Source organism: Nannospalax galili, unplaced genomic scaffold (assembly GCF_000622305.1).
Source record: "Nannospalax galili isolate Female #2095 unplaced genomic scaffold, S.galili_v1.0 scaffold278, whole genome shotgun sequence".
Classification (NCBI taxonomy): Eukaryota; Metazoa; Chordata; class Mammalia; order Rodentia; family Spalacidae; genus Nannospalax; species Nannospalax galili.
In genome coordinates this window covers 3885207-3901799 of record NW_008347536.1, presented here as the reverse complement: position 1 = coordinate 3901799, position 16593 = coordinate 3885207, and the positions used below count along the sequence as shown (strand labels likewise).

The following is a 16593-nucleotide window of genomic DNA, read 5'->3' as shown; positions in this document are numbered from 1 at the left end:
AAATAAATAAATAAATAAATAAATAAATAAATAAATAAATAAATATTGAATAAAAAGATCTGGTCAATACCATTAACCTGAAATTCTTCTCCTTTATTCCTATGATCTGTAAATTTGGTCTTTTCATGGTGTCCCACATCTCTTGCATATTCCATTCCTGTGTTTTTTTTTAACTTCCCATAATCTTTGTTTGAGTGGTCTAATTCTTCAACTTTATCCTCCAGTGTTGATATTGTTTTCCATTTCATTCATTCTAGTGGTGATGATTTCCCCTGTTGTTTCAAGTTGGCTTATTGAGATTTGCACTTCCTTCTTCGTTTCTACCTGAGTTTTCTTCAACGTTTCTATCTCTTGCAAATTCATTCAGAAGTTTATCTTTATCTTCTTTTAGTTCTTTGTTTGTTTGTGTGTTCTTTAAATTCATTGAATTCTTTGATCATTTTTATGATTGTTCTTTTAAATTCAGTGTCCTGGGTTATCTCTAGGGGGTTCTCCTTGTAGAACTCTTGTACAGGATTGGTGGAGGTTGGTAGGGACAAAGTGTTTTGGTGTTGCATTTTACTATTCTTCATTGCGATTTTGGCATGCGAATTTCTTTTGTTGTTTATGATTCTGATATGAGAATTAAGTTGAAGTATGCTTCTGTTTGTATTATCAGGGTGCCTAGTCCTTTCTTTATTGGTTATGTAAAGCTGGTTGGTATAGGGTTCAGGTTCTCTCAGGTTTGATTTGGAAGGAACTGATGGCTTCAGATCAGATATTCAGGAGTACCTACAGAATCCCAGCTCAGGATCCAGTCAGGTACACTCAGACTTCCTTCACCACCATATGAGGGAGGCCAGAACTTGGCACTCTGGAGGTCTGCTGAGATCAGAGCAACTATGCAGGTGGAGGTTGAAACCCATCCTCTCAGGTTGTCTCTCTTCTCCTGTTTATTTTTATTTGTGTATCCTGGAACATGCTTCTGTTCTCACAGGTGAGATTTTGCTTCTGTACTTATAATGACAGTATCAAAATTCTTCACATATGAGCAAACATCACAGTACAGTAGCTTGATAACCTTGTAGAGCATTGTGGGACAGACATGCTGCATTTTAATACTGTTAAAGGCTATGTCAATGATTTGTAATCCCAGTGTGGTGGCACACACTATAATCACAGCAGTTTGAGACAGGCGAATCCAAACTTGGAGACCAATCTTAAATGCATAGCAAGTTCAAGGCCAGCCTGATACACATGAAAATGCTGTCTTCAAAAAAATCTTGTAAAAAATCAATACACAGACTTTCCCAATTAATAAAAAATTATATGAACATCTTTTGTCCAAAGACTTTTACAGCCAAGTTTAAAGCTACACTTTTAGTCATCATTCCCAACAAAACTTGTGATATATTCAATCAATGTGAATGTGTATTTCTTTCAATGATTTTAATGATTCTCTATAAGTATTTTCTTTCTTATACACTCAAAGTCTGGAAGTCACTAATTTGATTATTTAGTTCAAATTGAACAATAATAAAGACAATGTAACTTGCATTGAAACATTTCATTATAATTTTTTAGTATGCTCTTGTAAAGAAGAAACCATGACTATTTGATTTGGACACCAATTTGGTCAATATAACTTGCATTCAGGGACTTAATAAAGACTTTAATTACATTCGTAGAGAACTCTCTCTAAGATACGGTATTTGAAGATGCAGAAAAGAGTCTGATTAAATACAGAATGGCAAAAATAGACAGTAAAAACAATCAGGACTTACCTTCCAAATATTAAAATTATTTCCTATTTTGACTTTAGAAAATTCCTTGTAGTATTTTAAATAAGAGTACTGGGACAATTGGATCTTTGTTTAAAGATCAAGACATCTGTCATAAATGGATGAAAAAGAATCTCACCATAATTAAAGTATTTAGTATGACAGTAAGTTACACTTACCAGTCTCTGCATCTCAGGAGGCAAGGACAGCAGAATTAAGTGTCATTTGATACAAGATATATTTTATACAAGAAATGAACACTCAAGAAAATAAGAACATGCACAGAGCTTCCTATATATCAGAAAATGTTCTAAGCATGTATACTCAGTCCTCAAAGAATCAATGAGAAAGGTAACGTTAATACTAGCATTTGGGGATGATTAAGAAGTTATCATATGAGTGGCAGAGCTGGCATTTAAACTGTCTGGCTATACAGTTCCTTATCTTATCCATTCAAATATATCACTGTGAATGAAGGGAGAGTGCACATTCCTTTTGTAGAAGGCATGAGGCTAGGGGCTGGATAGATAGCTCAGCAGTTAAGAACACTGACTATTCCTGCAGAAGACCCAGGTTCGAATCCCAGCACCCATATGGCAGCTAACAACTGTCTGTAACTCCATTTCCAGGGGATCCGACAGCCTCTTCTGTCCTCCGCGGGCACTGTACGACATGGGTACACTTACCTACATGCAGGCAATACACGCATACACACAAAAATAATTTTTTTAAAAAAAGAAGGCACTAAGCTAGATGTATATATTACATCTATAAGATATAACAAATTTTGTTCTGTGAAAAGCAGTTTAGCGTAGAAAACTCACCAAGTTTGTAGGTATGTAAATAGAAATACACAGATTTTGGTATCAAACTTAGACTAAGTGAGTATAAACGCTTACACAGACTCTGGTATCAAACTAATTTAAGAACTTACTTGAAAATTTTCTACATGTATGAACTTGGGCACTTTATTTAACTTTTCAGAACTTTAGCTTTCTCCATCCAAATAAATGTAACATTTGTTATTTTGAGGTGGGAATAGGAGAAAGCAGCAGATTATGATAAAAGTGCCAGTCTTAGATGTCAAAAGACTCATATTGTAGCTGTAGATAATAACTGGACAGAGGGGAAACACACCCACCAATGAGGAAATATTTATCAACCTTTATATAAGGCGCTGAACATACATCAGTCAAAATTATGTTCCCTACTTTCTGAGACCTTATTCCTTCAAACTTGCTCATCAGTTTCCTTAATCAGTTTCTAATAATGTATATGTGTGCATGTTTTTGTATGGGTAGGTGTACTTGAGTACAGATGCCTGTAGCAAATAGCACTATCAGAAACCATGGAGATGGAGTTAAAAGTGGCTGTGAGAACCCTGACATGTGTGCTGAGAACTGAACAAGAGTCCTCTGCAAGAATAGTACACATTCTGAACTGCTGAGTCGTCTCTCCAGACCCAGCAGGTACTTTCTGGCATTAATTGCTATAGTTATAAACAGAATTTGAGTAACAGTACCCATGTGGCTTTTATTTCTTTGCTAAGTATAATTCATGCATGTATATTTCAATTCTTCCTTTTGGTGTTATGGAGGGAGAAGGAAGGAAACTAACTTCCAGGCTTGGTTGTATTCACTATCTACAGCTGCCACAGCCAGCTGTCTCCATACATTCTGGAGACACACTTCTGGAATGTGGATTAATACAGGACACTAGACTGAACCACTGTAAAAGGCAGTGGAATCAATGTGACTTACAGAAACTTGGGTAAAAAAATGTTTTTCATCTTACTTGAAGACAATCTCAATGAAAATTTCCAAGAAAGTCACAAAGAAATTGAAAAAATTTTTTGCTTCTTGGATGTGTTTCCATTCCTCTGGTTGTTATAGACTAAAATACTACTGTTTGTTGTGGGATTGCTTGTCGAATATGGTCTAGAGTGATAAAGGACTTCAGCTTTGGGTTCAGTAGACAAGCATACAGAGATATTTAGTATATATTGTCATGAATACTTACTCTATCACTGGTAAACTGAAAGATTTTAACTTTTCTGATTATCAGTATGCTCACATGTGAAATAAAAATGACCATAGTTGTCTCCTAAAGTTACCAAATGAGTGAAGTCATATAAAACACGTTATAAAGCTTGACTTAATTGCAGTCATTAAGTTCATCATCACCCTTGGCTGTTTAAAGTCTGTGTGCTAGTGGAAAAACTGAATTATTTCAAGATACTAACTCATTTTAGCATAAAAAATATTATTTGTAGCTATTTCACTTCAAAACACATAAGTAACACCATTCAAGAAAAGAAATAGACAACCTCTCCTGCATTTCTGAGTAGAAAGATCAGTATTTCATACATTACATTGAGATATTTCATAATCTAATACTTAAACCACATAAATTGGCAAGCCAAATTACAGGCTGATTCTGAATGCTTCCAAGATTACACGCATAAGTTTGAATACATCTTTCTTCCTACTCAATAGTTAAACTGCATTACAGATATCTTGGTAGGAGAAATATACATATAACTGCTAAGTTCAGCTCCAAGTCACCAGTTCCAATTCTGATCCACAGGACTGAAAACAAGCAAGGCAGAGCAAACAATATATTAACCTAAGAATTCATATTTGTGAGGAAATCATATTTGTAAGGCAATCATGATCCAGCAGTACATCATTCATGTAAGGCCAGTCAATATAAAAATAAATTAACTTACACTGCACAAGAACTTCCTTGGACTCCATGGAAATACTTCAAAGTGTGGAGTGAATTAGATATCTCAACACAGAAGTCTGCCACTTGTCAGTGGAATCACTAGCTCTCTCTCTGCTCATTCCACCTCACCAAGCATCCAGCCACAGACATTCCTTCCTAACAGCTGACTTTTAATCCTGTCTTTAGATTTAAACAAAATCCTTTCAAAACTATGTAGTATGCAATAGTGAAATTTCCATGAAGAAAGTTACTTTAAAAATCACCTCCTGGTATGGAAATGCTTTCTCTCCCTATATGTTCCCCCAAAGAAAGACTGGTATAGGAACTAAACTAGAAAATTTGCTTCCACATCTACTACTATCTATTAAGACTACCAACATAAATCTCTTCTTTCAGCTGCAGTGTGTTCACTCTAGGATGAAAAAACAAATGTCAGAGACATTTGGGCGCCAATGAAAGCGAAATATTGATATTATAGATGCAACTATTAAAATCAGGTTGCCTTACTTCCAGGAAATAAAAACACTACATAATCCAGATTGTCCATAACACTGAAACCTAGAGCCGATGATGGCCAGTATAGAGATTCCACAGATACCTCTGGTTGCTATTTTTTCTGCAATGATATATGACATATAAAAAGGTGTCACTTAGACCCTTGAACTGTTTAAAATCAATAGAAATAGATTAGGGAAGGATTGGGGGCTTTATTAAGTGATGCTTGAGTCTCATTCTCTGCCACGAACTGGAGGTGGGGTGACCCCAACTGTTCCCAGGTGTTCCCAGACCCTCCATCTTAGAGGAAGGCTGGAAGCCAGCTCCTCTAAGCACAGCCAAAGCAGCTAGGCCAGCTGGGGTGAGGAGGGGCTTAGCAGAAAAGAAACCTGCCCCAGTACAGCATTGCTTCCAGCTCGAGGGGTGAGGCTGAGGCAGCCCTGGGCAGAGCTTCCCCCACAGCCTTGCTCTCAGGGCACCATTCTGCCTTGATCTATTCATGATCTCTGCTCCTGTGTCTGTTGACACTCCGATAGCCAGCCCATGCTCACTCAGCCCACCAGGCCTCTAGTCCTGGTGAGGATGGGAAAAAAGAGTCCAGTCCAGGACAGAGAGCCCTGAATAAGCAGTTTCAGCTTCCGAGAGGCCTTGACTCTGCTGCGTTGGTAAGAGGGGTGGCGTCAGCCTGTGTTCTCACACTTCCTTACTAGCACCCCCTGACCCAACACAGTAGCCAAAAGCACAAAGCACAGCAACTGTGGGACTGATGGGGAAAGAACCCCCACTGGTATACAGCTCATCCTGCCCATTGCCCTAGGTGTACCTGGAAGGTAGACAGCAGCAGAAGCAGAAGTGGGGCATTGGGGGTGCAGACCCTGCTTCACTAAGAGCCCCACAGCTGGCTCCAGGGCTGTCCTAAGAGGGTTCTTGAGGGTAGGAGGGGTCTGTAGACACTCTATCTCACCCAACTCTTCCCCCAAAGCCCAGAGGGCCCACACTCCCAGTCCCACACACCCTGTATCCTGGGTGAAGACAGCACCTCTTCTGGCACCCCTTCCCATCCAAGGTCCAGGAAGCACTCCAATGAAATAGAGGACCCCATGCCTGCCACCACTCCTGGGGATGGCAGGAGGTCAAGGCAGAAGGCTGGCTAGGGGCTCAGAGACCTTTCTTGTTCCAAGCACTTACCTCACTTTTCTGATTTTGTTTTGGCAACAGGGGGCCCCATCCTCCCAGCTGGCTCCAAGGCCCTCCCTGCTGCCTCTGTGGAGCTGGCCTTCCTTCCTATGTGCATGTATGAGTCTGTGTATGGTGGGTGACTGCAGGTGATGATCATGGTGGCCATGGAGGGCAGGAGAGATCTGGAGTTAGCCCCTCAGCAGGGCCTGGAGGCCAGTCTCAATCTTTCACTACTTGTAGAAATCCAGAATATTCTTGATGTCCACACTGGCATGGGCAGCAACTGGCAGAGCAGCCTGCATGAGCCCAGAGAGCGGCCCTGCGGTTGTCCAATGGAAGGCCTGTGATGATGGCCACCATGCCACTAGGGTCCTTTTCCCCTGTTCCCTGTCTGCAGCTGTCTAGGATCTTATAGAATTCAGGCATCTGCATCCTGTCTCTTCATCTTATGTCACTCAAAGCTCTTTCCCACCTCTTTCTGGAAACAAATATAACTATTTCCTTCTTTTAAACTCTGCGCCCAGGTACAGGAACCAATTCCTGGTCCCTGGCTCTTCCTTCTTCAGTGAATCCAGGCCATCATTCACTGTCCTTGGGATGATGATGATGAAGCTGCTACTAGTGACCACCTGCTGGATTTGAGGGAGGTAGTGGCAGAGGGCCTAGGTTATCAGGGATGAAGTAGGGAGATATAGCTGACTGGGCCTTGGGCTGGTGCAGGCTACCCTGCAGCTGGGAGACCTCAAGCTGTAGTTGTAACTGAGCCATGTCTCATGAGGCAGTTCCACCGAGCCTCCTCTGCCATACAGAACTGGGTCTGAGCCTGCTACAGCTGGCTCTACTGCTCAGAATGAGTCATGCTAACAAAGATGCCAACCTCTGAGTTGAACTGCAGGGTGCAGAGTTCTGCCTTGTAGACAGGCAACAAAGTACCCAAGCTTCAGATGCAGCAGATGCCACTCACCGACTCCTCTAAAGCACTGAGCAGGGACCAGTCAGAGCCAAAGTTAAAGGGTCTAGGAGCAGCCCAAAGAGGAAGCTGGTTGCACAGTTCCATGTCCTCTGGGAGCAGCAGTCTAGCAGGGAGGTCAGGTAGCTCACAACCTTTAAGGAGACCCTGAACCTCGGTAAGTAAAGCTAGGCCAGACTCCTGGATTTCACCAGCAGCTGGAAACAAATTCGGCAACACAGACAGGTGGTTCCACAAGCTGAGCTCTATGCACTCATGATGATGAGGTTCCGGTTGGTCTGATGTCAGTCCAGGAAGGCCTTCACAGCAGAAAGCAGGCCCTCAGCCACCAGGACTTGCATTTTCTCCTGGAGGCTGTGCTCATTTCAACAGGCGCGACTGTTGGACTCACTCCCCTATGACTCAGAGCCTTCCTCGGAGGCTGGCTCCAAAAGCTTCTCCACATCCCTGTTGACACAGGACCAGCTACTGGCCAAGGTATGAGGTTCGGGGGCAGGCTGAAGGAGCAGGCTGATGAAAGTGGGCGCCAGTTGGAAGTAGCACTTGATCTGGAACATCTGAGAGGACATGGTTTGAAGATTGACATGGCCCCAGAGGGCCACTGAGGGAATCATGAGCCTCTGATGTAGCCTGAGGGAGCTAGAGGGTTCCAGAGCTGGAGACCGTGTTCCTCTTCATCTTCCATGTCTTCCATGTCTGTTCCAGACTCCTGGCTGTTCATTTCTGAGTCTGTCTCTGTATCAAAGCATGTGCCCCCACCTTCTATACTTTTGTTGAAGGCATTGTCTGAGCCTTCACTGGCTCAGGTGGTGCCACATCTTGAGTCTTATTCAAAGCCTTCACTCAGGTCACTATCATCACCAGTTTTGGGCAGATGGTGGTGGCAGCAATGGAGACAAGATAGGGAGTACTTATGACTCTTTCTGCCCTCATCAGCTTGGGGCATTACAGGGGGAGTCTTGGGCTCTGGCTCCTTCTCTTTCTCCAGTGGTTCCTCTCTGGTTCATCTGTGCCATCACTCTAGAATGCCTTGTGGGAATTATGACCTTCTTCCAACTCAGCTGCAGCCTTATGTTAACATGATTGATGAGATGGGAGAAGAGGGCCAGGGTGGGCTGAAGCAGATACTGGTTTCTTGCATCTTATGAGGGGGTCAGTGACATGGGTCCAGTCAATGCAGCCCTGAAATTCAAGGTAGTGGGGCTGGATGTAGAGAAGATGATGCTGACAGATGCCAAAACCAGCAACAGGTGTGTTCTATAGGCACATTCCAAGGTACTCCGGCTGTAGATGTGCTTCTTGTTAGTCTTGATAAGCTGGACAACTTCATAGTACATCTTTCTCCACAGAAGCTCCTCAGCCTTCCTCCCACAGTACACAAGATGCAGGAACATAAGCTTGACACAGAGTTCACCCAACTTGTTCCTCAGACTACTTCTTGATAAGCAGTTTTGTTGCAAAGGATGAGGTTAAGCCGATGCGCAGACTCCACAACAGCCAGCTAAGGCCACTTTGCCTCTGGTCCATTGCTCTCCATTGCAGTGGGGCCTTGGCTCATGGTGCCAGGGCCCGGGACACCTCCAGGTCACAGGCCCCCATCACCCACCACTATCTCCTGCACTGCTGTCTCCAGCCTCGCCCACCACTGCCACAGGCCCTGCTCAGTCGCTATCAGTGAGAAACAGTTTTTGTTCAAAAAAAATAATTTTAATTCCAAATATTCACTAGCTTTCTGTTTTTAAATGTCACAAAATATCAAATCAAGTTTCTGCACATATTTTCAAAAATACATAAAAGCAGAACATTATTTCCTAGGCAAATATGTACCAACAAAATATAAAACTACTATATTTGATTTTCTACAAAATATTCTCACAAAGGTTTTTATAAGAACTCCTCATCTCTGTGTCAGCAACAACTACTATTTACTCAACATATATTTACTGAACTCACCATGTGCCAGGTACACTGTGCTATGTTAAGATATATATAAACAAGAAATATAAATAACATATAAATAATATATCTGACATGTAATATATATGAATATATATATGATGTCCACATTACAAAAAATGCTTACAGGAGCTGAGGAGATGGCTGTCAGTAAAGCACTTACCTCACAAGAATGAAGAGATAAGTTTGATCTGATCCCCAGAATCCACATAAAAAAAGCTGGCTAATTAAAAAAAAAAAAAAAGCTGGGCATGGTACAGGATGAGAGATGAAGATATGACCACTGGCAGCCTAGCCTATTGACAAAATTCCAGACCATTGAGAGACCCTGACTCAAAGAAATGATGGAAGGCCCTTAAAGAATAATGCTCGATTGGTCTCACACATGCAAAAAAAAAAAAAATAGTTTATCTTACTGTGTGAAAATTCATCCTCAATACTTCCTTTTCAGGAATCCCTGTGCCCAAGTGAATTCCATAACATCTTATTGTATAGAAGTAAATTCTAGCCACCTGTACTGAGCATAGGAATATTTAATATAGAGGAGAGGAAAGACAGAGAAACATTATAATTAGTTACTTTCCACCAAATTTAATTTGCATAAAAAGGCCAGTTCATTTCCATAGAGGCTGCTGAGACAAACTCATTTCAAATTCATTATTAGGCTGATCTAAACGTGATCTCTCAGATCCCTAAACAGAGAAGGTTAGAAACTGAACCACAAACTCAAAATTCTGACACAAGCCAGGATAAAAGGCCAACGATTAGCACAGATCCAGAGTCAGAAAAACCAAACAAATGTCTTTAGTTATCTTCTATTTTTCCAGAAAATGACAAGATAAAAACAAATATTTCTCTACCATGAGAGAAGAAATAGTAAGAGAAATTCCAAAAACTTACGTTTTGTCCTAGTATGAAAGATTCTGAGAGTGTTGGGGACCACAGACCAAAGAAGGAAGGAAGAAAAGCCATCCTCTGCAAAAAGCAATTATCGCCAAGCACCATCGTGCCAAGTGTTGTTATTGCTGGAGCACTGTTTTGTTTTTTCCAAGAAAAGTCATAAATTCATAATTTTGTGAAAAAAAAGAAACTCTTAATCTTTTCACATCAGCTCTATGTTAAAAAAATTTTACCTGACTGGCAACCTAGCAAAACTTTGTTTCCAAAACTTAAAAAAAAATTTTTTTTGATGAGCAGGAGTCAATCTATAAAATATATCCAGTCTACTTAACTTGAATAAACAATATATATTAAAAATCTCTTAAGTATTAAAATTTAAGATTAAAAATCTCATAGCTAATGTCATATTTAATGACTGAAAGTGTCCACCTGAGATTAGGAACAATGAAAGAATGTCTGCTTCCTCCACTCTGTTCAAAATTATACTAGAAGTTCCAGCCAGAGCAACTGGGCAAGAAAAAGAAATAAGAAGCAATAGGACAGAAAAAGAGGAAACAAACTACCTCTAGTAAAAAGCAACATGATGTTGTATACAAAAAGAAATCTTGAATGATTAAAATGTGTGTGTGTGTGTGTGAGAGAGAGAGAGAGAGAGAGAGAGAGAGGAACTCAATAAGATAGAAGATAGAACAACATACAAAAATCAGCCATAGTGGCTGGAGAGATGGCTCAGCAGTTAAGAGCACTGGCTGCTGCTCTTACAGAGGACCCAGGTTCAATTCCCAGCACCCACATATTAGCTTATAACCACCTAAAATTCCAGTTCCAAGGGCTCCAACATCCTCTTCTGGCCTCTGTGGGTACTAACACACATGGTATGCATACATGCATGCAGGCAAAATACTCATATACATAAAATAAAAAATAAAATCTTTTTAAACAGTGAAATAGGGGGACTGGAGAAATGGCACTGACTGCTCTTAGAGAGGACCCAGGTTTGATTCCCAACACCCACATGGCAGCTAACAACTGTCCTAACAACGGTTCCAGGGGATTCAAAGCGCTCATTTGACTTCATCAGACATTGCACAACATGCCTTTATGAATGAAGTTAACAAAATAAGTGCAAGATTAATATACTAAGAACTACAAAACATTTTTAAATAAATTAAAACATAAATCGATGAAAAATACTGTATAATCCTGATGTGAATGGCTTAATATTAAGATGAGAGTACTAACAAAAGTTATAACAGATCAACATGGCCATTATTTATAAGAATCCCAGCTGACTCGCCCCAAGAAATTAACAAGTTGATGCCACAATTCATGTGGAAATAGAAAAGACAGAAAAAATCTTGGAAAAAAATGAGCAAAATTGGAGGATCATGCTTCTCTATTTTAAAACTTACTTGAGTCATCAGGACAGCATGGTACTGGCATAATACTAGCCATGTAGATGAATTGTGCATCTAGAAATAAACACACTTACCATCAACTGCTTTGCAACAATGGTATTAAGATAATTGAATCAGAGAAAGAATAGTCCTTTCAACAAATGATTTAGGGACAGCAAGATATTCATATACACAAACTAATTAATTAGAATTCTTATATCATCCATAAAAATTAAGTCAGATTGAAAAACCAATCAAAATTTAAGAGCTAAAATTATAAAGCTGATAAAAAAGCATGATTATAAACTTTCATAACCTTGGGTTAGGTAATGATTTCTTAGGGAGCACATTAAAAGAATATATCAAATAGAGAAAAAGTACACTTGATCACCATCTGTACTTTAAATGTAACATGTTAATAAAATTAAAAAGCAACCCAAAAAGTGCAATGATGAAGGTATCACAATACTTGATTACCAGTTATAATGCAGAGTACATAGGGGTAAAACCATGATATTGGTACAAAAGCAGACATGTCAATGGAATAGAATAAAGAAGCAAGAAACAAAACCATCCAACTCTAGCCATCTGATTCTTGGCAAGGATACAAAAAATGGAAATATATATACATATATATGAATGTTGTCTTTATATTATATGAAATTTGGCAGGGAATAGTAAAGGGATGGGTTCAGATAGGGGAGGGGATCAAAATGTGATCAAAATATATTGTATAAAGTTCACAAAAATTCAATAAAAATGTTCTTGAAGAAAAGGAAAAAATAAATTCAAGATGGATCAAACATCAATGTAAGATCTGAAAGTATGAACTGCTATGGGTATAATATTTCAAGATATAGATATAGGCAAGGATTTTCTTAGAAGGATACAGGAAATAGTAAGAATTGATGAATAGGACTGCATGAAATTAAGAATTTTCTGTACAATAAAAGAACCAACAAAGTGAAGAGATAACCTACAGAATGGGAGAAAATGTTTTTTAGCTATTCATCTAGCAAGGGATTAGTATACAAGATATATAAAGAACTCAATAAGTTAATCACCAAAATAATAAATAATTCAATCAATAAATGGAAAAATAAAAGACAGTTCTCAAAATAAGAAGTATAAATAGCCAATAAATGCATGAAAAGTTCAACATACTTAGCCTTTGGGGAGACCAGATTAAAAACTACACTGAGATTCTATCTCATGCCAGTCAGAATGACTATTATCAAAAAAGCAAGTAACAAAAATGCTGGCAAGGATAGGGATAGGGATGCCTTTGCATACCATCAGTGTGATTGTAAGTTAGTCAAGCCATTATGGAAAACATACAGACTCCTCAAGAAAAATAACAATAGAAATGTGATATGATCCTGCTATACCATCCCTAGATATAAAGGAAGAATGCAAGTCAGCATACCACAGGGCTACTTGCACACTGATGTTTAATATATCACTATTCATAATATCCATGTTATAGAATCAACTTATGTGTTCATCAATATATGAATGTGGCACACAATACACTAGAATTTTATTCAGCTATAAAGAAAAAGTAATTGAGTCATTTTCAGGGAAAATGGATAGAACTGAAGATCATCATGCTAAACACAGTAAGCCAGTCTTAGGAAAACAAATAACACTTTTTTATGTTGAATCTACATTATTGTAAAGACATGAAAGTATAAGTGGGGTTATTATGAAGAGAAAGAGGATGAGTGGGAAGGGGAGAAGGGAAAGGAAATAAGAGAGGATACTAGAGCACTGAATGTAATCAAAACATTATATACATGTACGTAATTCATAATGAAACCTTTTACTGTATACAGAACATAAGTGGGATAAAAGGGCAAAACATAGGTGGAAGAAAATGTGTGAATATGATTCATGTTGAGCAATAACAAGAATATGTGAAGAATTATTACAACTCACCAACAAAAACACAACTCACTTTTTACAAGATGAGTGTTCTAGCTTGTTTCTCCATTGCTGTGACAAAATACTCTGACCAATACCAACTTGGGGAGGAAAGGTTTATTCCACCTACATCTCCCAGGTCACAGTTCATCAAGGAGCCCAAGGTAGGAACTCAGGGCAGGAATCTAGAGGCAGGAGCTGAAGCACAGGCCATAGAGGAATGCTGCTTATGGCTTGCTCCTCTGGCCCCTGCTCAACCTACTTTCCTATACAACTGAGGCCCACCTGCCAAGGGGTAGTACCACCCACAATGGGCTGGACCCTCCCATATCACTCAATAATCAAGAAGATGTCCCACAGACCAGTCCAATGGAGGCAATTCACCAATTGGGGCTCCCTCTACCCAGGTGTGCCAAATTGACAACTAAAGCTATCCCCCACAATGGGCAAAGATTTGAACAGACATTTCTCCAAATAAAACATACAAATGACACAGAATAGGAAAACATGTTCATTATTATTCGTCCTTCAGGGAAAATTCAATCAAAACCTAAATGAGCTATCATTTCAAAACAGGAAAATGTGGCTATAACAATAATGTCCATGCCAATAATCTAAATTAGGATGAGAGAAACTTGAATGCACTGATGATAGGAACTGTAAAATAGTGCAGTCACCTCGGGAAAATGTAGCAGGTCCTCAAAAAGTTAAATATAGAGTTATTATATAAATCATCAATTCTACTCCAATGTCCATACCCAAGAGAACTGAAAATATGTCCATATAATATGTACCTGTACATAATGTACATCTGTATACAGTGCTCATGGAAGCATTCTTCATAATAACCAAAAGGTAGACAAAATATCCATCAACAGATGGATAAGTAATATACATTAATCTACAGAGTGGAAGACTATCCAGTGGTAAGAGGAATAAGGCACTGATGAATGCTACAATATGGAAGCACTTCAAAAACAGTATATTAATTAAAAGAAGCTAGTGACAAAAAGCCACATGTTGTGTGATTCATTTATCTAAATTATCCAAAACAGGCAAATGTACAGAAAATAGGTCATCAGCTTCCCAGGTGCTGGAGAGAGGGTATGTGAGCTGTAACTACTAACAGGTCATCAGCTTCCCAGGTGCTGGAGAGAGGGTATGTGAGCTGTAACTACTAACAGGCCTGCAGTTTCTTCAGGAAATGATGGAACTACTCTACAGCAGTGAAGATGACAGCACAAGATAGCAACTTGACTTAAAATTACTAAATTTTTTTATGGTATGAGAATAATTATTAAGCCTACTTAAAAAGAAGTCCATCCCACCAATTTTGCAATTTTGCCTTATTAATACTTTATTAGAATAAATTTTGTAGATATTAGCATGTGGTAAAGTACCTAATTTTATAAAACCAGCCAGCATGTGTATCATAAAGTTTCCAAATAAAATGTAGCATTTAAAATTTTAGAAAAAGTAATGATTTTAGAAAAGTAGCACTAGCACACTAGAAATGGCCTTCCTTTGTTAATGAAACCGTCTCATTTATCTACAATCACTCATCTTTGTACTCCATAGTTTATCATCATTTGTATGTTACCCCTTGTGTGCCTTAAAAACACTTCATGCTGTCTATATAAGCTCCTTCTATTCAGAATGTCCTTCTCACTATAGAAATATGAACTCCCCCTACCCTTCAATGTTAGAAATGCCATTGCATTCATGGAACCTTTCCAGAGTCTCTGCCTTCAGCCAGGGTCACACTGGAAGTTGTTTCTCTTAGTATTCATGTTTCTCTTAAGATGTTTTTCTTCAGAACTTTGACAATTATATGTGCATTTTTTCATATGAATGTTTAACTATTTGGAAGTTATCTTTGACTACTGTGCACAGAGCCTTTTATTAAGCAATGTGGGAAGCAAAGACGTCCACCAAAGATGGACAGAGTCAAATCTCAGATTCTCTACTTATTGGTGGACTATAAACAAGTATTCATCCTCTCCAAGTTTTTGTTTCAATTAATTTTTCAATGAGATAATATAAAAGGTAATCATTTATCTGGGCATGGCAGCTCATGCCCTATAAACTCATCACATCATCACATAGGAAACCTAGAAAAGCAGAAAAATCACCACAGGTTCAAGGCCAGGCAGAAGGATCACCACAAATATAAATTCAGACAGGAAGATCACAAGTTCAAGGCCTCCTGGTCTACACATCCAAGTAGACAGGCAGAGCTACAGAGTAACACCCTGACTCAAAAAAAAGCCATTCATGTGTTTATGTAAAGGTCACAAAGAAATTCATTAATTTTTTCAATTAACATACACTAATAAAAAGTCACTTATTGGAACTGATATCAAAACACCCACCTATTTGGGACATATGCTTTAGAATCATACTTGCCTTGGTTCAAATTTCAGTTTCCACATTTATAAATAAATAGTGATCCTCAATCTCAGTTTCCTCATTTGTAAAGTGAAGATTATAATATTTAGGCAACTAAGTTCTTAGGGGGATTAAATGACATAAGATATGTTACATTCTTAGTACACAGAAGGTTCTCAAGCATTGCAAATACTCTTCGTGTCATCATCTCTTCCCCATGCCCTATTGCCTATTTAAAGTAGGCTAAAGGAGAACTCATCTTTTAGGTCAGCAAATTTGTTCAACAACTGTCTCTAGATAATTAAAATTGTAAAAAAAAATTGAATCATACGATTAAAATAGATGTTATAAGGGGGCTGATAATGCTCCTGTAAGTAGTCAGAGGCCAGAATGTAAAACGTAGCCTGTACAGACCTGCTGAGTCATTCAGCACTGCCATTCTTACTTTTATGACACTTCTATCACTCACAATTCTAAACATAGTATTGACCAATATGAGTTTCGATCTTTGCATTTGTGATGATGAGAATAACAAAATTGTTTCCCTTACATAAGAATTGTTAAAATGAATGAATTAGTCTGAGTCAGTGGTTCTCAGCAACAATTAAGCAGCAAAACTTAAATACAGTGTTATTTCATCAAAGTTCAAAATGTGTATGCACATGGGATAAGAGGATATGAGCAGCACCAACTGTATACACCCCTGCACTACACAGAAAGGTCTTTGCTGGTCAACAAATGATGGAGGTACAGCTGAAAGATTTTATATCATGATAATAGGGAACTCATTTCCTCCAAAGTGTTTATTAGGGGTGTTGCAAATCTGTGTACACTCATATATGTGAGGGTGAAAGTGGAGACCAGAGAGCAATTTTGGGTGTCTTCCTCCATCATTCCT

General features: G+C 38.9%; 1 protein-coding gene and 1 pseudogene across 3 annotated transcripts in view; both read right to left on the bottom strand.

Moving 5' to 3' along the window:
* Positions 1-16593, bottom strand: part of Dlg2 (discs large MAGUK scaffold protein 2) — a 2328307-nt gene that overhangs the window by 2086786 nt on the left and 224928 nt on the right. The gene's annotated exons all lie outside the window — the stretch shown is intronic.
* Positions 6392-8784, bottom strand: LOC103743047 (annotated as a pseudogene).